At 37.9% G+C, this 23707-nt stretch overlaps 2 pseudogenes; one reads left to right on the top strand and one right to left on the bottom strand.

Annotated features, from left to right (window-relative positions):
* Window positions 1–3655: 3655 nt before the first annotated feature.
* Window positions 3656–4197, bottom strand: LOC125118433 (ADP-ribosylation factor 1-like; annotated as a pseudogene).
* A 17232-nt stretch (window positions 4198–21429) lies between these two features.
* LOC125118905 (ADP-ribosylation factor 1-like) lies at window positions 21430–21970 on the top strand (annotated as a pseudogene).
* The last annotated feature ends 1737 nt before the right edge of the window (window positions 21971–23707 follow it).

Genomic DNA, 23707 nt, shown 5'->3' with positions numbered 1-23707 from the left:
TCAGGGCCAGGGAGCAAACCTGTGTCCTCATGGATACTAGTCTGGCTCATTACCACTAAGCCACAATGGGAATTCCCCTCCTTGGTTTCTTCATTGACACATTGGTTAGTAGTAACACCTTTAGCTTCTACATGTTCATGATTTTTTCCAGTTTTCTTCCTGTAATTGATTTCTAGTTATATTTTATGGTCAGAAAAGATGCTTCATATGATTTCAATCTACCTGAATTTACTTAAATTTGTGGCCTAACATTTGAACTATTACTGAGAATGTTCCATGTGAACTTAAACATGTATTCTATTATTATGGGGAGGAAAGTTCTGAATATGTCTATTAAGCCCATCTGATATAATGTGTCTTTTAAAGTGGATATTTCCTTATATATTTTCTGTCTTGATGATCTATCCATTAAAGAATTTAAGGCATTAAACTTGCCTACTATTATGTATTACCATCCATATAACCATTTGTGTCTCAATATTTGCTTTACTTATTTAGGTGCCCCTATTTTGTTGCACATATATTTATAATTGTTATATTCTCTTGTTGAATTGATAACTTTATTATTATGCAACATCTCTCTTTGTCTCTTGTTAGAATCTTTGTTTTAAAGTCTCTTTTTCTGGCATTCCCATCATGGCTCAGTGGTTAATGAACCCAACTAGGATCCATGAGGATGTGGGTTCAAACCCTGGCCTTGCTCAGTGCGTTAAAGATCCTATACTGCCATGAGCTGTGGTGTAGGTTGCAGAGGTGGCTTGGATCTGGTGTTGCTGTGACTGTGGTGTAGGCTGGCAGATGCAGCTCTAATTCAACCCCAAGCCTGGAAACTTCCATATGCTGCAGGCGAAGCCCAAAAAAGACAAAACAAATAAAAAATAAAAATAGTCTTTTTTTCTATTTTTATTGCTACTTCATCTTTATTTCCATTTTTATATGCATAGAAAAAATTTTTACCACTTCACTTGTAGTTTGTGTGTGTCTTAAAATAAAACTGAGTTTATTTTAGGTACTATTTTTTTTATTTATTTAGCCACTCTAGGCCTTTGACATGCAGATTTAGTCCACTTACATTTAAATTACTTATTGATAGTTATGTATTTACTGCAATTTTAATTGTTTTCCAGTTATTTTTGTACTTCTATTCTGTTCCTGTTATTCTCTTATTCTCTTCTTTTCTTATTTGATGATTTACTTTAATGTTATGTTATATTTCTTTCTCTTTATTTTTGTGTATTGGTTACAGATTATTTTTTGTTTGTCATCCTCTCCAGCATTTCTTTTTTGTGGACTTATTAACTATTGCCATTCTGAGTGGTGTGAGGTGCAATGCAAATCATAGAAAAGCAGAAGTATTACCAATATCAGACAAAACAGACTTTAAAATAAAGAAGGTAACAAGAGACAATGAAGGACACTACATAGTGATCAAAGGATCAATCCAAGAAGAGGATATAACAATTTTAAATATATATGCACCCAACATAGGAGCACCACAATATATAAAACAATGGCTAACACGCATAAAAGGAGAAAACAACAGTAAGACAATAATAGCAGTGAAATTTAACACCCCACTTACATCAATGGACAGGTCATCCAAAGAGAAAATGAACAAGGAATCACAGGCCTTAACTGACACCCTAGATCAGATAGACTTAACTGATATTTATAGAATATTCCATCCCAAAGCAGCAGAATATACATTCTTTGCAAGTGCACATGGAATATTTTCCAGGAGAGATCACATTTTGGGCCACAGATCAAGCCTTGGTAAATTTAAAAAAATGAAATTATATCAAGAATTTTCTCCAACCACAAAGCTATGAGATTAGAAATCAACCATGAGAAAATAAAACAGTGAAAATCACAAATTGCTGGAAGTTAAACAATATGCTACTAAACAACCAATGGATCACGGAAGAATTCAAAGAGGAAGTCAAAAGATACTTTGAGACAAATGACAACAATGACACAACCATCCAAAATCTATGGGTCACAGCAAAAGCTGTTCTGAGAGGGAAGTTTATAGCAATATAATCTTATCTCAGGAAACAAGAAAAATCTCAAATAAACCATCTTACTTTACACCTAAAGCAACTAGAGATTGAAGAACAAAGCCCAAAATTAGTAGGAGGAAAGAAATCATAAAGATCAGAGAAAAAATAAATGAGATAGAGACAAAACAATAGAGAAGATCAATGAATCCAGAAGTTGGTTCTCCAAAAAGATCAACAAAATTAATAAGCCTTTAGCCAGACTCACCAAGAAAAAAGGGAGAGGGCTACAATCAATAAAATTAGAAATGAAAAAGGAGAAATTAACCTTCTTTAAATGTTAGGTAGAATGCTCCTATGGATACATTTGGTGCAGGACTTTTATTTGGGGGAGTTTTTTGATTACTGATTCAATTTCAGTACTAGTAATCATTCTGTTTACAGTTTTTTCTTTCCAATTCAGACTAGGGAGGTTATACGTTTCTAGGAATTTATCCATTTCTTCCAGGTTGTTCACTTTATTGGCATACAATTGTGTGTAGACTTTTCTTTTTTTATTAAATAGTTAAGAGATTTTATTTTATTAGCTGTAATTACAGTGCTTGTCAAAATTAAAACTTAAAACAAGTACACAAAACAGTTGATTACTAGTCGTGTATTGAAAGCAGTAAGAGGTTCCATGACACTAAATAAACCAGTTCTGAGGTTTCCCCCAAGATAAAGTTTAATAGCTCCAGTTGCTACAAAAGAAAAAAGTAGAGGTTATAATTTTCAATGACAAATCTGACCCTTTCAGGCTGATGGAGTGAAAGGATATGTAGACAAGGGCTCCAAGGGGCTGGGGCTCTGGGATGACCACCCCTGCTCCTGCTGGTGAGACCTCAGAAAGCTAGGAGCAGGCAAGCAAGGGGACTGCAGCCAGAGTGTTCCAACCAAAGTACCCATGATGACCCAAGAAAAAGCTGGGGTTCTTCTAAGAGGTCTGAGTGTGGTGGCTGAAGCCTTTTGTCCATCTCATTGGCTGCTGTGTAAGCACAAATACAAGCACAAATGCAATGTGGTCTTTGATGACCTGAGACAGTGTGAATCACAGGGATCCCACTGTGACCATCCAGAATGAGTCATGGCAGGTTTTGCCCTGTTTCATGTTCCCAATGGGAAACAGACCACTGGTGGACTGGACTCAGGCCATTACTGCAGAACCTACACTAGGCATATTTCTCCCTTCTGTGTGTTCTCCTTATCTTGTATTTGTAACTATTTTTTAAAAATGCACTGAGTTTGGGTTAAAAACCAACAACCAAAATGATCTCAACACAGAGCTAAAGCTCATAGGAGAAAGATTGGACCTGTCTGGAACAGTAACTTCTAGATGCCTAAAATCCCTTTTCAATACTAGCAGTGGGTTGATTTTCTTTTTACAATAAAAAAAAAGCTAAGTAATATTGCATGGTAGTACCAGAAACTGCCTCATTTGAAACAAAAACTATTTACATTAAACAGCTCAGTTGCAGGCTGTGTCTACACATTTTCAGCATGGTGAAACATATTGTGACCCACCATGGAGACAGATTCTGGCACACACACCACAGGGGCATGTTTGCCACATGAGAGTAAAGTGAAGGTAGAAGGAGGGAGTGAGGGGAGAGAGGTACAGCTCACTTCTTGTTCCACAGCTGAATGGATAGCCAGTCCAGTCCCTTATAGAACTCATCCTTGCTAGTGGCACAGGTAGCCTGAATGTACCAGTTCCTGTGGTGCAGAGGGTATAGGCCCAGCTTGTCAGGGATCTTGGCTGCATTCATGGCATTGGGGAGGTCATGTTTGTTAGCAAACACAAGGAGAACAGTGTCCCTGAGTTAATCTTCTGTCAGCATCCTCATGAGCTCCTCTTTGTCTTCGTTCACACACTCCCATTACCATGAACCATAAAGATGAGCCCTTGCGTGTTCTGGAAGTAGCGGCACCACAGAGGCTGGATCTTGTCCTGGCTGCTCATGTCCCACCTGGTGAAGCTTATGTTCTTGTACTCCACAGTCTCCACGTAGAAGCCTATAGTGGGAATTATGGTCACAATTTCACCCAGCCCCAGTTTGTACAGGATGGTGGTCTTTCCTGAAGCATCTAGGCCCGCCATGAGAACGCGCATTTCTTTCTCGTCAAAAAAGCCCTCGAAGAGGTTTCCAAAGATATTCCCCATGCTGTATACTGGTGGGAGCAGCTCTGTCCAGAGAAACCCTCCACCCTGCACTGTTGCTGCTGAGGCAGGCGTTGGTTTCACTCCCTCAAAATAGTGGCTCTGATGGCGAACACCTCAGTAGAATTTTATTACCTGAATTTCTGAGATATCTGTTGTAACTCTTCCTCTTTCACTTCTAATTTTTATTTAGGCCCTCTTTCTTTTTTTGCTTGATAAGTCTGGATAAAAGTTTACCAATTTTATCTTTTCAAGAAACCATCTTTAATTCCATTTGTTTTTTATATTGTTTTTTGTCTCATTTTATTTATTTGCATTCTGAATTTCATTACTGCTTTCCTTATATTACATTTGGGCTTTGTTTTTTTCCTTATCCCTTTTGTGTAAAGTTAGGTTATTTATTTGAGTTTTTCTTTTTTCTTTTTTTTCCTATGTAGGCTTATATTGCTATGTACTTTCCCCTTAGAATGGCTTTTGCTTCATCTCATAGATTTTGGGTAGATGTGTTGTTATTTTCTTTAAAAGTTTTTATTATTATTAATTTTAATAGTTATTTCCCATTTTCATTCATCTCAAGGTATTTTAGGGTTTCCTATTTGATTTCTTCATTGACTCATTGGTTTTCTATTTTTTTTTTTTTTTATGGCCACATGTTGTCATATGGAAGTTCCCTGGCCAGGGGTTGAATTGGAGCCACAGCTGGGCCCTCCACCACAGCCATGGCAACACTGTATTTGAGCTGCATCTGTGAACTGTGCTGCAGCTTACAGCAACTCTGGAGGCTTAATCCACTGATTAAGGCCAGGGAGTGAACCAACATCATTACAGAGACAACATTTTGTCCTTATCTCACTGAAACACAACCGGGGCTCCAACCCACTGGATTTTTAGTAGCATGTTGCTTAGTTTCTACATTTCCCCAGTTTTCTCCCTATAAATAATTTCTAGTTTCATACTGTTGTAGTTGAAAAACATGCTTGATAAAATTTCAGCAGTGAAATTTATTAAGATTTATTTTGTGGCCTATAATGTGATTTATTCTGGAGAATTAACCTGTGCATTTGAAAAGAATGTATATTCTGCAGTTTTTAGATGAAATATTCTGTAGATATCTGTTAAGCCATCTGGTCTAATGTATCATTTAAGGTCATTGTTTCCTTTTTGATTGTTTATTTGAATGCTCTCCCCAAAATGTAAAAGGGATATAAAAGTCCCCTATTTTTGTTGTTTTACTGTCAAATTCTCCCATTATTTTCTTCAAATATTTGCTTTATATATGTGTCAGGTTCCATGTGAGATCAATATGTTTATAATGGTAATATATTCTTCATGGAGTAACCACCTTATCATCATGTACTGTCCCTTCTTTGTTTTTTGTTATAGACAGAGTTTTAGAGTCTATTTTGTCTGATATAAGTATTGCTAAACTAGCTTTCTTTTCATTTCCATTTAACATAATTTTCTATCCTTTTATTTTCAGTCTGTGTGTAGTTCTTTTTAAAATTTTTTTTAAAAGTTCTATAATTTCTATTATAGTTGATTTACAGTGCTCTGCCAATTTCTGCTGTACAGTAAAGTGACCCAATTATACATCCATATACATTATTTTTCTCATGTTATCCTTCATCATGTTCCATCACAAGTGACTAGATATAGTTCCCAGTGCTATACAACAGGATCTCATTGCTTATCCACTCCAAAAGCAATAGTTTGCATCTACTAACCACAAATTCCAGTCCATCCCAATCCCTCCCCCTCCCGCTTGGCAACCACAAGTCTGTTCTCCATGTATATGAGTTTGTTTCTTTTCTGCAAATAGTTTCAATTGTGCTATATATTAGATTACAGATATAAGTGATATTATATGGTAGTTGTCTTTCTCTTTCTAACTTGCTTCACTTAGTATGAGAGTCTCTAGTTCCATCCATGTTGCTGCAAATAGCATTATCTTGTTATTTTTTTATGGCTGAGTAGTGTTCCATTGTAAATATGTACCACATCTTCTTAATCCTTTTATCTGTCAATGGGCATTTTGGATGTTTCCATGTCTTGGCTCTTGTGAATAGTGCTGCAATGAACATACAGGTGCATGTGTCTTTTTCAAGGAAAGTTTTCTCTGGGTATATGCCCAGGAGTGGGATTGCTGGGTCATATGGTAGTTCTCTATTGCATTTTCTGAGGTACATCCATACTGTTTTCCATAGTGGTTGTAACAATATACATTCCCCCCAGCACTGTCAGAGGATCCCCTTTTCTCCACACCTTATCCAGCATTTGTTGTTTGTGGACTTATTAATGATGGCCAATCTGACTGGTGTGAGGTGGTACCTCATAGTAGTTTTGATTTGCATTTCTCTAATAATCAGTTATGTTGAGCATTGTTTCAAGTGCTTGTTGGCCGTCTGTATATCTTCTTTGGAGAAATGTCTATTCAGGTCTTTTGCCCATTTTTCAACTGGGTTGTTGGCTTTTTTTTCTGTTGAGTTGTATAAGTCGTTTGTATATTTTAGAGATTAAACCCTTGTCAGTTGCACCATTTGAAACTATTTTCTCCCATTCTGTAAGTTGTCTTTTTTCTATGCTTTGCTTTGCTGTGCAAAAGCTTGTCAATCTGATTAGGCCCCATTGGTTTATTTTTGCTTTTATTTCTGTTGCCTTAGGAGACTGACCTGAGAAAACATTTGTAAGGTTGATGTCAGAGAATGTTTTGCCTGTGTTCTTTTCTAGGCTTTTGATAGTGTCTTGTCTTACATTAAAGTTTTTAAACCATTTTGAGTTTATTTTTGTGCATGATGTAAGGGTGTGTTCCAGTTTCTTGGATTTACATGCAGCTGTCCAGTTTTCCCGGCACCACTTGCTAAAAAGACTCTCTTTTTCCCATTTCATGCTCTTGCCTCCTTTGTCAAAGATTAATTGGCCATGGGTGTCGGGGTTTATTTCTGGGTTCTCTGTTCTGTTCCATTGGTCTGTTTTGGTACCAGTACCACACTGTCTCGATGACTGGCTTTATAGTATTGCCTGAAGTCTGGGAGAGTTATGCATCCTGCTTGGTGTTCATTCCTCAGGATTGCTTTGGCAATTCTGGGTCTTCTGTGGTTCCATATAAATTTTTGGCTTGTTTGTTTTAGTTCTGTGAAAGATGTCATGGGTAATCTGATAGGAATTGCATTGAATCTGTAGATAGCTTTGGGGAGTATGGCCATTTTTACAATATTAATTTTTCCAACCCAGGAACGTGGAATATCTTTCCATTTCTTTACATCTTCTTTAATTTCCTTGACTAATGTTTTATAGTTCTCAGCATATAAGAAGTCTTTCACCTCTTTGGTCAGGTTTATTCCCAGGTATTTGATTTTTTGGGGTGCGTTTTCAGAAGGTATTGTATTTATTATTCCTTTTCTAATATTTCATTGTTAGTACACAGAAATGCAACTGATTTCTGAATGTTAATCTTATATCCTGCTACTTTGCTGAATTTGTTGATCAGTTGGAGTAGTTTTTGTGTTGAGTCATTAGGTTTTTCTCTATATAGTATCATGTCATTTGCATACAGCGCCAATTTTACCTCTTCTCTTCCAATTTGGATACCTTTTATTTCTTTTGTTTTTCTGATTGCTGTGGCTAGGACTTCCAGTACTATGTTGAGTAAAAGTGGTGAGAGTGGGCATCCTTGTCTTGTTCCAGAATTTAGTGAGAAGGCTTTCAGCTTTACTCCATTGAGTATTATATTGTCTGTGGGTTTGTCATAAATGGATTTTTAATGTTAAAAATTGTTCCCTCTATACTCACTTTGATAAGAGTTTTGATCATGAATGGATGTTGGACTTTGTCAAATGCTTTTTTGGCATCTATTGAGATGATCATGTGGTTTTTCACTTTTCTTTTGTTAATGTGCTGTATGATGTTGATTGATTTGCATATGTTGAGCCATCCTTGTGCATCTGGGATGAATCCCACTTGGTCGTGGTGTACGATCTCTTTTATATGTTGTGGGATTCGGCTGGGTAAATTTTGTTGAAAATTTTTGCGTCTATGTTCATCAAAGATATTGGTCGATAGTTTTCTTTTTTGGTGGTATCTTTGTATGGTTTTGGAATTAGGGTGATGGTGGCATCGTAGAATGTCTTTGGGGGTGTTCCTTCTTTTTCAACATTTTGGAACACCAAGGAGGATAGGTATAAGTTTCTCTTTGTATGTTTGGTAGAAGTTGGCTGTGAAGCCATCTGGGTCCTGGAATTTTACTCACAGGAGGTGTTTTTATTACATATTCAATTACATTTCTAGTGATTGGTCTGTTCAGTTGATCTATTTCGTCTTTTTTTTTCATTGAATTGTATATATTTTTTTATTTTTTATGATTTTTATTTTTTGTCCATTATAGCCAGTTTACAGTGTTCTGTCAGTTTTCTGTTGTACAGCATGGTGACTCAGTTACACATTCATGTACACATTCTTTTTTCTCACATCTTCATGCTCCATCATAAGTGCCTAGACATAGTTCTCAGTGCTACACAGCAGGATCTCACTGGTAATCCATTCCAAAGGCAATAGTATGCATCTATTAACCCCTAGCACCCCAACCATCCCACTCCCTCCCCCTCCCCCTCGGCAACCACAAGTCTATTCTCCAAGTCCATGAGTTTCTTTTCTGTAGTAAGGTTCATTTGTGCCCCATATTAGATTCCAGATATAAGTGATATCATATGGTATTTGTCTTTCTCTTTCTGACTTACTTCACTCAGTATGAGAGTCTCTAGTTCCATCCATGTTCCTGCAAATGGCATTTTGTTCTTTTTTATGGCTGAGTAGTATTCCATTGTGTACATATACCACACCTTCCTAATCCAATCATCTGTCATGGGCATTTGGGTTGTTTCCATGTCTTGGCTATTGTGAATAGTGCCACAATGAACACGCGGGTGTATGTGTCTTTTTCAAGGAAAGTTTTGTCCGGATACATGCCCAAGAGTGGGATTGCTGGGTCATAAGGTAGTTGTATGTATAGTTCCCTAAGATACCTCCAACGTGTTCTCCATAGTGGTTGTATCAGCTTACATTCCCACCAAAAGTGCAGGAGGGTTCCCTTTTCTCCACATCCTCTCCAGCATTTCTTTTTTGTGGACTTATTAACTATTGCCATTCTGAGTGGTGTGAGGTGGTATCTCATGGTAGTTTTGATTTGCATGCTTAATGACTTAAATATAAGATAAGACACCATCAAACTCCTGGAAGAGAACACAGGCAAATCATTCTCTGGCATCAGCCTTACAAATGTTTTCTCAGGTCAGTCTCCCAAAGCAACTGAAATAAAAGCAGAAATACACCAGTGGGACATAATCAAACTGACAAGCTTTTGCACAGCAAAGGAAACAAACAAACAGAAGAAAAAACACAAAAGGATAACTTACAGAGTGGGAGAAAATAGTTTCAAATGGTGCAACTGACAAGGGCTTAATCTCTAAAATATACAAACAACTTATAACAGCAAAAAAACCTAACAACCCAATTCAAAAATGGGCAAAAGACCTGAATAGACATTTCTCCAAGGAAGATATACAGATGGCCAACAAGCACATGAAAAAATGCTCAACATCACTGATTATTAGTGAGATGATCTATTTCTTCTTGATTCAGTTTTGGAGGCCGTAAGTCTTTAAAAAGTTGTCCATTTCTTCTAGCTTGTCAAATATGTTGGCATATAATTGTTCATTGTACTCTTTTTTTTTGTATTTCTGCTGTATGCATTGTTGTTTCTCCTTTTTCATTTCTTATTTTGTTTATTTGGGTGTTTTCTCGCCTCTTATTGGTGCATCTGGCCAGAGGTTTGTCAATTTTGCTTACCTTTTCAAAGAACCAGCTCTTGGTTTTATTGATTTTTTTCTATTGTTCTTTGAATCTGTTGTCTTCTTGGTTTTCTGTCTAGAGAATCTGTCCATTGATGTGACTGCAGTATTACAATATCCTACTATTATTGTATTCCCATCAGTTTATCCTTTTATGTCTGTTAGTATTTGTTGTATATATCTGGGTGCTCCTATGTTAGGGGTATATATATATTGGCAATTGTAATATCCTCTTCTTGAATGGATTCTTTTACCATTAAATAGTGGCCTTCTTTGTCTTTCTTTATGGTTTCACTTTAAAGTCTATTTTGTCTGATATGAGTATTGTAATTCCTTTTTTGTCTCTTCCATTGGCATCAAATATCTTTTCCCATCCCTTCCCTTTCAGTTTATATAAGTCCTTTCCCTATTATGAGCCTCTTTTAATCAGCATATTGTAGGGTCTGGTTTTTATTAATCCCATCTGCCACTCTATGTCTTTTGATTGGAGCATTCAGTCTATTGACTTTTAACGTAATTATTTTAAATGTGTATTTATTACCATTTTAAACCTTGTCTTCCTTTTGATTATGTGTTTCTCCTTTGTTCCTTTCTTTTTTTGTTGGATGATTTCATTTCATTTTATTCTTGTGCCCTCCTTTTTTTTTTTAGTAGTTGTGAATGTATTTTTTGGTTTTGATTTGTGGTTGCCCTGTTTTTCAAGTCTGTTCCCCTCTTCTTATATCTGCTTGCTTTAGCCTCATCGTCATATATGCTCACATCCTGAAAAAAAAATTCTACTTTTTCTTACTTTCCTTACACATATTTATTATATTGATGTCCCCCCCCCTTTTTTTTAACATTTTCATGTTTATTCTTTACTGTTACTTTTCTTTATCCTTGCTTTAACACTAGGATTTTTTTCTTTTTCTTTTTCCTTTTAGATCTGTATACAGGCTTATTTAAGTGCTTACTTTCCAATTGTGATTTCCTCTGTCTTACTACTTCTTACTTCTTTTTATTTAGAAGAGCTGCATCAGTATTTCTTTTACAAAATGGTTAGTATTGCTGTATCCTTTTAGTTTTTGTTTATTGGAAAAATTCTTTATCTTTTCCTTCTATTTTAAATGATATCTTTGTTGGGTAGAGTATTGTAGGCTGCAGATTTTTCCCTTTGAAGTGGAAGTGGCAGGGCATGTCATTCCCAGGGGAGTGAGAGGAACAATGGATGGTGCTTAGTTGCAGTGCCCTCCTTTGTACCGACCTCTGAGGCAACTAGGGCCATATGTGGTGCCTGTTCATGGACCCCTAGTGGTATTGTACCATGCCCATCTCTGGATGTTTTCCCCCACCACCTGTACACCATGGAAAAGCTGGCCCATCACACTTGGCCCATGTAGGAGGCCCTTCCACCTCTAGCCTATGTAAGAGGAGCCCATCCCCCATTGCCTGTGTAAGAAGCACCTAGCTACCTGTAGCTCCACCCTCTGAGAATCCCTGAGTGCTCAGAGAAAGATATTACTACAGCAGTCCAACCCTCCCCCTCTTGCCCTCCCCAACAATGGTGCCTTGCTTCTCCTGTGGGTCCAATCCTCCTCCCAGGTTTCCTTGGCTGTGGCACTGTGCTCCCCAACCCCCGGTGCTCTCTAGCCCTTAGGTTGTCTCCACACAACCAACCCTAGTATTCTCCCTGGAACTAACCACTGGAGCCTAAGTCTCAGTGACCAGCCCCCTTATGAATGTCTCAGGCTGTGGCATGCCGGGAGATGGTACTGATGATTTGTGCAGCTCTCTCCGTTTTGCCCTCCTCAATCCAGCTGCTATGCTTTTCTCCACGGATTTGCAGTTCCTCTATCTTGGTAGATCTCCACATAAGTTTGGTGGTTTCCCAGGGTTTGGGTCCCTTTCCTCTTTCACAGCTCCCTCTCAGGAGTGCTAGTCCCATCTGTTTCCTTTTCTTTTTCTCTTTCTCGTTTTTTCCTTTTGTTCTACCCAGTTTCTTGCCCCTTTTGGTGGTTTAAGGTCTTCTGCCAGTGTTCATAGATATTCTGTGTGACTCACTCTACGTATAGATGGGGTTTTTTTGATGTGTTTGTGAGCGAAGTTGAATGCAACTTTTTACTCCCAACTTTTTACTTTCCTCTTGCAAAATTGGAACTCTGTACCGTATAAGAACAGTTCTTCATTCCATTTTCCCTACAGCCCCTGGCAATCATCCTTATACTTTCTATATGTGTGAATTTGACTACTCTAGGTGGCATATATAAGTGGAAACATACAGCATTTATCTTTTTGTAACTTATTTTACTTAGTGTAATGTCTTGAAAGTGAAGTCATGTTGTATCACATGCTTGAATTTAATTCCTTTTTAAGACTGAGTAATATTCCAGTATATGCGTATCTATTCATCAATTGATGGACACTTGGGTTGCTTTCATCTCTTGGCTATTGTGAATAATGCTGCTATGTCACATCTCTTCAAGACCCTGGTTTCAATTCTTTTCGGTGTATACCCAGAAGTAGAATTACTGGATTGTATGGTACTTTATTTAAAAATTTTTGTAGCTGTACCATATTTTTTTCCTTGATACCTACATCATTTTACATGCCTACAAACAGTGCAAAGCTGTTAAAGTTTCCCCACATTATCACCAACACTTATTTTCTTTTTTTTTTCTTTTTTTTTTGTCTTTTGTTGTTGTTGTTGTTGCTATTTCTTGGGCCGCTCCCACGGCATATGGAGGTTCCCAGGCTAGGGGTCGAATCGGAGCTGTAGCCACCGGCCTACGCCAGAGCCACAGCAACGCGGGATCCGAGCCGCGTCTGCAACCTACACCACAGCTCACGGCAACGCCAGATCGTTAACCCACTGAGCAAGGGCAGGGACCGAACCCGCAACCTCATGGTTCCTAGTCAGATTCGTTAACCACTGAGCCACGACGGGAACTCCTGAGTTGATTTTCAACAGAAACTTCGCTGGACAAAGGGGATTGGAATGATATTTAAAGTGAAAGGGAAAACAACTACAGCAAAGGACATTCTACTCAGCAGGGTTAACATTCAGAATTAGAGGAGAGACACAGTTTTAAAAAAAGAAGAAGAAGAAAAAGAATATATTGCCAGAAAACTGATGCTATGATGCTATAAGAAATGTGAATAGATCTTCTTTAAGTGAAAAAGTAAAAGCTATGGAATTTCCCTGGTGGTGCAGCAGGTTAAGGATCTAGCATTGCTGCAGCTATGGTGCAAGCTGCAGCTGTGGCATGGATATTGTCCATGGCCTAGGAACTTACGCATGCCATGAGAAAGGCAAAAAGAAAGAGAAAGAAAGAAAGAAAGAAAGAAAGAAAGAAAGAAAGAAAGAAAGAAAGAAAGGAAGGAAGGAAGGAAGAAAAAGAAAGAAAGAGTGAAAGCGATAAGAAGAAATAAGAACATGTATGAAGGAGAGGGCAGAATCAGGATGGCGGGGGAGTAAAAAGTTGCATTCAACTTCGCTCACAAACACATCAAAAAAACCCCATCTATACGTAGAGTGAGTCACACAGAATATCTATGAACACTGGCAGAAGACCTTAAACCACCAAAAGGGGCAAGAAACTGGGTAGAACAAAAGGAAAAAACGAGAAAGAGAAAAAGAAAAGGAAACAGATGGGACTAGCACTCCTGAGAGGGAGCTGTGAAAGAGGAAAGGGACCCAAACCCTGGGAAACCACCAAACTTATGTGGAGATCTACCAAGATAGAGGAACTGCAAATCCGTGGAGAAAAGCATAGCAGCTGGATTGAGGAGGGCAAAACGGAGAGAGCTGCACAAATCATCAGTACCATCTCCCGGCATGCCACAGCCTGAGACATTCATAAGGGGGCTGGTCACTGAGACTTAGGCTCCAGTGGTTAGTTCCAGGGAGAATACTAGGGTTGGTTGTGTGGAGACAACCTAAGGGCTAGAGAGCACCGGGGGTTGGGGAGCACAGTGCCACAGCCAAGGAAACCTGGGAGGAGGATTGGACCCACAGGAGAAGCAAGGCACCATTGTTGGGGAGGGCAAGAGGGGGAGGGTTGGACTGCTGTAGTAATATCTTTCTCTGAGCACTCAGGGATTCTCAGAGGGTGGAGCTACAGGTAGCTAGGTGCTTCTTACACAGGCAATGGGGGATGGGCTCCTCTTACATAGGCTAGAGGTGGAAGGGCCTCCTACATGGGCCAAGTGTGATGGGCCAGCTTTTCCATGGTGTACAGGTGGTGGGGGAAAACATCCAGAGATGGGCATGGTACAATACCACTAGGGGTCCATGAACAGGCACCACATATGGCCCTAGTTGCCTCAGAGGTCGGTACAAAGGAGGGCACTGCAACTAAGCACCATCCATTGTTCCTCTCACTCCCCTGGGAATGACATGCCCTGCCACTTCCACTTCAAAGGGAAAAATCTGCAGCCTACAATACTCTACCCAACAAAGATATCATTTAAAATAGAAGGAAAAGATAAAGAATTTTTCCAATAAACAAAAACTAAAAGGATACAGCAATACTAACCATTTTGTAAAAGAAATACTGATGCAGCTCTTCTAAATAAAAAGAAGTAAGAAGTAGTAAGACAGAGGAAATCACAATTGGAAAGTAAGCACTTAAATAAGCCTGTATACAGATCTAAAAGGAAAAAGAAAAAGAAAAAAATCCTAGTGTTAAAGCAAGGATAAAGAAAAGTAACAGTAAAGAATAAACATGAAAATGTTAAAAAAAAAGGGGGGGGGACATCAATATAATAAATATGTGTAAGGAAAGTAAGAAAAAGTAGAATTTTTTTTTCAGGATGTGAGCATATATGACGATGAGGCTAAAGCAAGCAGATATAAGAAGAGGGGAACAGACTTGAAAAACAGGGCAACCACAAATCAAAACCAAAAAATACATTCACAACTACTAAAAAAAAAAAGGAGGGCACAAGAATAAAATGAAATGAAATCATCCAACAAAAAAAGAAAGGAACAAAGGAGAAACACATAATCAAAAGGAAGACAAGGTTTAAAATGGTAATAAATACACATTTAAAATAATTACGTTAAAAGTCAATAGACTGAATGCTCCAATCAAAAGACATAGAGTGGCAGATGGGATTAATAAAAACCAGACCCTACAATATGCTGATTAAAAGAGGCTCATAATAGGGAAAGGACTTATATAAACTGAAAGGGAAGGGATGGGAAAAGATATTTGATGCCAATGGAAGAGACAAAAAAGGAATTACAATACTCATATCAGACAAAATAGACTTTAAAGTGAAACCATAAAGAAAGACAAAGAAGGCCACTATTTAATGGTAAAAGAATCCATTCAAGAAGAGGATATTACAATTGCCAATATATATATACCCCTAACATAGGAGCACCCAGATATATACAACAAATACTAACAGACATAAAAGGATAAACTGATGGGAATACAATAATAGTAGGATATTGTAATACTGCAGTCACATCAATGGACAGATTCTCTAGACAGAAAACCAAGAAGACAACAGATTCAAAGAACAATAGAAAAAAATCAATAAAACCAAGAGCTGGTTCTTTGAAAAGGTAAGCAAAATTGACAAACCTCTGGCCAGATGCACCAATAAGAGGCGAGAAAACACCCAAATAAACAAAATAAGAAATGAAAAAGGAGAAACAACAATGCATACAGCAGAAATACAAAAAAAAAGAGTACAATGAACAATTATATGCCAACATATTTGACAAGCTAGAAGAAATGGACAACTTTTTAAAGACTTACGGCCTCCAAAACTGAATCAAGAAGAAATAGATCATCTCACTAATAATCAGTGATGTTGAGCATTTTTTCATGTGCTTGTTGGCCATCTGTATATCTTCCTTGGAGAAATGTCTATTCAGGTCTTTTGCCCATTTTTGAATTGGGTTGTTAGGTTTTTTTGCTGTTATAAGTTGTTTGTATATTTTAGAGATTAAGCCCTTGTCAGTTGCACCATTTGAAACTATTTTCTCCCACTCTGTAAGTTATCCTTTTGTGTTTTTTCTTCTGTTTGTTTGTTTCCTTTGCTGTGCAAAAGCTTGTCAGTTTGATTATGTCCCACTGGTGTATTTCTGCTTTTATTTCAGTTGCTTTGGGAGACTGACCTGAGAAAACATTTGTAAGGCTGATGCCAGAGAATGATTTGCCTGTGTTCTCTTCCAGGAGTTTGATGGTGTCTTATCTTATATTTAAGTCATTAAGCATGCAAATCAAAACTACCATGAGATACCACCTCACACCACTCAGAATGGCAATAGTTAATAAGTCCACAAAAAAGAAATGCTGGAGAGGATGTGGAGAAAAGGGAACCCTCCTGCACTTTTGGTGGGAATGTAAGCTGATACAACCACTATGGAGAACACGTTGGAGGTATCTTAGGGAACTATACATACAACTACCTTATGACCCAGCAATCCCACTCTTGGGCATGTATCCGGACAAAACTTTCCTTGAAAAAGACACATACACCCGCGTGTTCATTGTGGCACTATTCACAATAGCCAAGACATGGAAACAACCCAAATGCCCATGACAGATGATTGGATTAGGAAGGTGTGGTATATGTACACAATGGAATACTACTCAGCCATAAAAAAGAACAAAATGCCATTTGCAGGAACATGGATGGAACTAGAGACTCTCATACTGAGTGAAGTAAGTCAGAAAGAGAAAGACAAATACCATATGATATCACTTATATCTGGAATCTAATATGGGGCACAAATGAACCTTACTACAGAAAAGAAACTCATGGACTTGGAGAATAGACTTGTGGTTGCCGAGGGGGAGGGGGAGGGAGTGGGATGGTTGGGGTGCTAGGGGTTAATAGATGCATACTATTGCCTTTGGAATGGATTACCAGTGAGATCCTGCTGTGTAGCACTGAGAACTATGTCTAGGCACTTATGATGGAGCATGAAGATGTGAGAAAAAAGAATGTGTACATGAATGTGTAACTGAGTCACCATGCTGTACAACAGAAAACTGACAGAACACTGTAAACTGGCTATAATGGACAAAAAATAAAAATCATAAAAAATAAAAAAATATATACAATTCAATGAAAAAAAAAAGACGAAATAGATCAACTGAACAGACCAATCACTAGAAATGTAATTGAATATGTAATAAAAACACCTCCTGTGAGTAAAATTCCAGGACCCAGATGGCTTCACAGCCAACTTCTACCAAACATACAAAGAGAAACTTATACCTATCCTCCTTGGTGTTCCAAAATGTTGAAAAAGAAGGAACACCCCCAAAGACATTCTACGATGCCACCATCACCCTAATTCCAAAACCATACAAAGATACCACCAAAAAAGAAAACTATCGACCAATATCTTTGATGAACATAGACGCAAAAATTTTCAACAAAATTTACCCAGCCGAATCCCACAACATATAAAAGAGATCGTACACCACGACCAAGTGGGATTCATCCCAGATGCACAAGGATGGCTCAACATATGCAAATCAATCAACATCATACAGCACATTAACAAAAGAAAAGTGAAAAACCACATGATCATCTCAATAGATGCCAAAAAAGCATTTGACAAAGTCCAACATCCATTCATGATCAAAACTCTTATCAAAGTGAGTATAGAGGGAACAATTTTTAACATTAAAAATCCATTTATGACAAACCCACAGACAATATAATACTCAATGGAGTAAAGCTGAAAGCCTTCTCACTAAATTCTGGAACAAGACAAGGATGCCCACTCTCACCACTTTTACTCAACATAGTACTGGAAGTCCTAGCCACAGCAATCAGAAAAACAAAAGAAATAAAAGGTATCCAAATTGGAAGAGAAGAGGTAAAATTGGCGCTGTATGCAAATGACATGATACTATATAGAGAAAAACCTAATGACTCAACACAAAAACTACTCCAACTGATCAACAAATTCAGCAAAGTAGCAGGATATAAGATTAACATTCAGAAATCAGTTGCATTTCTGTGTACTAACAATGAAATATTAGAAAAGGAATAATAAATACAATACCTTCTGAAAACGCACCCCAAAAAATCAAATACCTGGGAATAAACCTGACCAAAGAGGTGAAAGACTTCTTATATGCTGAGAACTATAAAACATTAGTCAAGGAAATTAAAGAAGATGTAAAGAAATGGAAAGATATTCCACGTTCCTGGGTTGGAAAAATTAATATTGTAAAAATGGCCATACTCCCCAAAGCTATCTACAGATTCAATGCAATTCCTATCAGATTACCCATGACATCTTTCACAGAACTAAAACAACAAGCCAAAAATTTATATGGAACCACAGAAGACCCAGAATTGCCAAAGCAATCCTGAGGAATGAACACCAAGCAGGATGCATAACTCTCCCAGACTTCAGGCAATACTATAAAGCCAGTCATCGAGACAGTGTGGTACTGGTACCAAAACAGACCAATGGAACAGAACAGAGAACCCAGAAATAAACCCCGACACCCATGGCCAATTAATCTTTGACAAAGGAGGCAAGAGCATGAAATGGGAAAAAGAGAGTCTTTTTAGCAAGTGGTGCCGGGAAAACTGGACAGCTGCATGTAAATCCAAGAAACTGGAACACACCCTTACATCATGCACAAAAATAAACTCAAAATGGTTTAAAAACTTTAATGTAAGACAAGACACTATCAAAAGCCTAGAAAAGAACACAGGCAAAACATTTCTCTGACATCAACCTTACAAATGTTTTCTCAGGTCAGTCTCCTAAGGCAACAGAAATAAAAGCAAAAATAAACCAATGGGGCCTAATCAGATTGACAAGCTTTTGCACAGCAAAGCAAAGCATAGAAAAAAGACAACTTACAGAATGGGAGAAAATAGTTTCAAATGGTGCAACTGACAAGGGTTTAATCTCTAAAATATACAAACGACTTATACAACTCAACAGAAAAAAAAGCCAACAACCCAGTTGAAAAATGGGCAAAAGACCTGAATAGACATTTCTCCAAAGAAGATATACAGACGGCCAACAAGCACTTGAAACAATGCTCAACATAACTGATTATTAGAGAAATGCAAATCAAAACTACTATGAGGTACCACCTCACACCAGTCAGATTGGCCATCATTAATAAGTCCACAAACAACAAATGCTGGATAAGGTGTGGAGAAAAGGGGATCCTCTGACAGTGCTGGGGGGAATGTATATTGTTACAACCACTATGGAAAACAGTATGGATGTACCTCAGAAAATGCAATAGAGAACTACCATATGACCCAGCAATCCCACTCCTGGGCATATACCCAGAGAAAACTTTCCTTGAAAAAGACACATGCACCTGTATGTTCATTGCAGCACTATTCACAAGAGCCAAGACATGGAAACATCCAAAATGCCCATTGACAGATAAAAGGATTAAGAAGATGTGGTACATATTTACAATGGAACACTACTCAGCCATAAAAAAATAACAAGATAATGCTATTTGCAGCAACATGGATGGAACTAGAGACTCTCATACTAAGTGAAGCAAGTTAGAAAGAGAAAGACAACTACCATATAATATCACTTATATCTGTAATCTAATATATAGCACAATTGAAACTATTTGCAGAAAAGAAACAAACTCATATACATGGAGAACAGACTTGTGGTTGCCAAGCGGGAGGGGGAGGGATTGGGATGGACTGGAATTTGTGGTTAGTAGATGCAAACTATTGCTTTTGGAGTGGATAAGCAATGAGATCCTGTTGTATAGCACTGGGAACTATATCTAGTCACTTGTGATGGAACATGATGAAGGATAACATGAGAAAAATAATGTATATGGATGTATAATTGGGTCACTTTACTGTACAGCAGAAATTGGCAGAGCACTGTAAATCAACTATAATAGAAATTATAGAACTTTTAAAAAAAATTTTAAAAAGAACTACACACAGACTGAAAATAAAAGGATAGAAAATTATGTTAAATGGAAATGAAAAGAAAGCTAGTTTAGCAATACTTATATCAGACAAAATAGACTCTAAAACTCTGTCTATAACAAAAAACAAAGAAGGGACAGTACATGATGATAAGGTGGTTACTCCATGAAGAATATATTACCATTATAAACATATTGATCTCACATGGAACCTGACACATATATAAAGCAAATATTTGAAGAAAATAATGGGAGAATTTGACAGTAAAACAACAAAATAGGGGACTTTTATATCCCTTTTACATTTTGGGGAGAGCATTCAAATAAACAATCAAAAAGGAAACAATGACCTTAAATGATACATTAGACCAGATGGCTTAACAGATATCTACAGAATATTTCATCTAAAAACTGCAGAATATACATTCTTTTCAAATGCACAGGTTAATTCTCCAGAATAAATCACATTATAGGCCACAAAATAAATCTTAATAAATTTCACTGCTGAAATTTTATCAAGCATGTTTTTCAACTACAACAGTATGAAACTAGAAATTATTTATAGGGAGAAAAACTGGGGGAAATGTAGAAACTAAGCAACATGCTACTAAAAATCCAGTGGGTTGGAGCCCCGGTTGTGTTTCAGTGAGATAAGGACAAAATGTTGTCTCTGTAATGATGTTGGTTCACTCCCTGGCCTTAATCAGTGGATTAAGCCTCCAGAGTTGCTGTAAGCTGCAGCACAGTTCACAGATGCAGCTCAAATACAGTGTTGCCATGGCTGTGGTGGAGGGCCCAGCTGTGGCTCCAATTCAACCCCTGGCCAGGGAACTTCCATATGACAACATGTGGCCATAAAAAAAAAAAAAAATAGAAAACCAATGAGTCAATGAAGAAATCAAATAGGAAACCCTAAAATACCTTGAGATGAATGAAAATGGGAAATAACTATTAAATTAATAATAATAAAAACTTTTAAAGAAAATAACAACACATCTACCCAAAATCTATGAGATGAAGCAAAAGCCATTCTAAGGGGAAAGTACATAGCAATATAAGCCTACATAGGAAAAAAAAGAAAAAAGAAAAACTCAAATAAATAACCTAACTTTACACAAAAGGGATAAGGAAAAAACAAAGCCCAAATGTAATATAAGGAAAGCAGTAATGAAATTCAGAATGCAAATAAATAAAATGAGACAAAAAACAATATAAAAAACAAATGGAATTAAAGATGGTTTCTTGAAAAGATAAAATTGGTAAACTTTTATCCAGACTTATCAAGCAAAAAAAGAAAGAGGGCCTAAATAAAAATTAGAAGTGAAAGAGGAAGAGTTACAACAGATATCTCAGAAATTCAGGTAATAAAATTCTACTGAGGTGTTCGCCATCAGAGCCACTATTTTGAGGGAGTGAAACCAACGCCTGCCTCAGCAGCAACAGTGCAGGGTGGAGGGTTTCTCTGGACAGAGCTGCTCCCACCAGTATACAGCATGGGGAATATCTTTGGAAACCTCTTCGAGGGCTTTTTTGACGAGAAAGAAATGCGCGTTCTCATGGCGGGCCTAGATGCTTCAGGAAAGACCACCATCCTGTACAAACTGGGGCTGGGTGAAATTGTGACCATAATTCCCACTATAGGCTTCTACGTGGAGACTGTGGAGTACAAGAACATAAGCTTCACCAGGTGGGACATGAGCAGCCAGGACAAGATCCAGCCTCTGTGGTGCCGCTACTTCCAGAACACGCAAGGGCTCATCTTATGGTTCATGGTAATGGGAGTGTGTGAACGAAGACAAAGAGGAGCTCATGAGGATGCTGACAGAAGATTAACTCAGGGACACTGTTCTCCTTGTGTTTGCTAACAAACATGACCTCCCCAATGCCATGAATGCAGCCAAGATCCCTGACAAGCTGGGCCTATACCCTCTGCACCACAGGAACTGGTACATTCAGGCTACCTGTGCCACTAGCAAGGATGAGTTCTATAAGGGACTGGACTGGCTATCCATTCAGCTGTGGAACAAGAAGTGAGCTGTACCTCTCTCCCCTCACTCCCTCCTTCTACCTTCACTTTACTCTCATGTGGCAAACATGCCCCTGTGGTGTGTGTGCCAGAATCTGTCTCCATGGTGGGTCACAATATGTTTCACCATGCTGAAAATGTGTAGACACAGCCTGCAACTGAGCTGTTTAATGTAAATAGTTTTTGTTTCAAATGAGGCAGTTTCTGGTACTACCATGCAATATTACTTAGCTTTTTTTTTATTGTAAAAAGAAAATCAACCCACTGCTAGTATTGAAAAGGGATTTTAGGCATCTAGAAGTTACTGTTCCAGACAGGTCCAATCTTTCTCCTATGAGCTTTAGCTCTGTGTTGAGATCATTTTGGTTGTTGGTTTTTAACCCAAACTCAGTGCATTTTTAAAAAATAGTTACAAATACAAGATAAGGAGAACACACAGAAGGGAGAAATATGCCTAGTGTAGGTTCTGCAGTAATGGCCTGAGTCCAGTCCACCAGTGGTCTGTTTCCCATTGGGAACATGAAACAGGGCAAAACCTGCCATGACTCATTCTGGATGGTCACAGTGGGATCCCTGTGATTCACACTGTCTCAGGTCATCAAAGACCACATTGCATTTGTGCTTGTATTTGTGCTTACACAGCAGCCAATGAGATGGACAAAAGGCTTCAGCCACCACACTCAGACCTCTTAGAAGAACCCCAGCTTTTTCTTGGGTCATCATGGGTACTTTGGTTGGAACACTCTGGCTGCAGTCCCCTTGCTTGCCTGCTCCTAGCTTTCTGAGGTCTCACCAGCAGGAGCAGGGGTGGTCATCCCAGAGCCCCAGCCCCTTGGAGCCCTTGTCTACATATCCTTTCACTCCATCAGCCTGAAAGGGTCAGATTTGTCATTGAAAATTATAACCTCTACTTTTTTCTTTTGTAGCAACTGGAGCTATTAAACTTTATCTTGGGGGAAACCTCAGAACTGGTTTATTTAGTGTCATGGAACCTCTTACTGCTTTCAATACACGACTAGTAATCAACTGTTTTGTGTACTTGTTTTAAGTTTTAATTTTGACAAGCACTGTAATTACAGCTAATAAAATAAAATCTCTTAACTATTTAATAAAAAAAGAAAAGTCTACACACAATTGTATGCCAATAAAGTGAACAACCTGGAAGAAATGGATAAATTCCTAGAAACGTATAACCTCCCTAGTCTGAATTGGAAAGAAAAAACTGTAAACAGAATGATTACTAGTACTGAAATTGAATCAGTAATCAAAAAACTCCCCCAAATAAAAGTCCTGCACCAAATGTATCCATAGGAGCATTCTACCTAACATTTAAAGAAGGTTAATTTCTCCTTTTTCATTTCTAATTTTATTGATTGTAGCCCTCTCCCTTTTTTCTTGGTGAGTCTGGCTAAAGGCTTATTAATTTTGTTGATCTTTTTGGAGAACCAACTTCTGGATTCATTGATCTTCTCTATTGTTTTGTCTCTATCTCATTTATTTTTTCTCTGATCTTTATGATTTCTTTCCTCCTACTAATTTTGGGCTTTGTTCTTCAATCTCTAGTTGCTTTAGGTGTAAAGTAAGATGGTTTATTTGAGATTTTTCTTGTTTCCTGAGATAAGATTATATTGCTATAAACTTCCCTCTCAGAACAGCTTTTGCTGTGACCCATAGATTTTGGATGGTTGTGTCATTGTTGTCATTTGTCTCAAAGTATCTTTTGACTTCCTCTTTGAATTCTTCCG

The sequence above is a fragment of the Phacochoerus africanus genome, chromosome X (genome assembly GCF_016906955.1).
Source record: "Phacochoerus africanus isolate WHEZ1 chromosome X, ROS_Pafr_v1, whole genome shotgun sequence".
NCBI lineage: Eukaryota > Metazoa > Chordata > Mammalia > Artiodactyla > Suidae > Phacochoerus > Phacochoerus africanus.
Note: the sequence above shows the minus strand (reverse complement) of the source record. Positions and strands in the feature narration are given on the sequence as shown.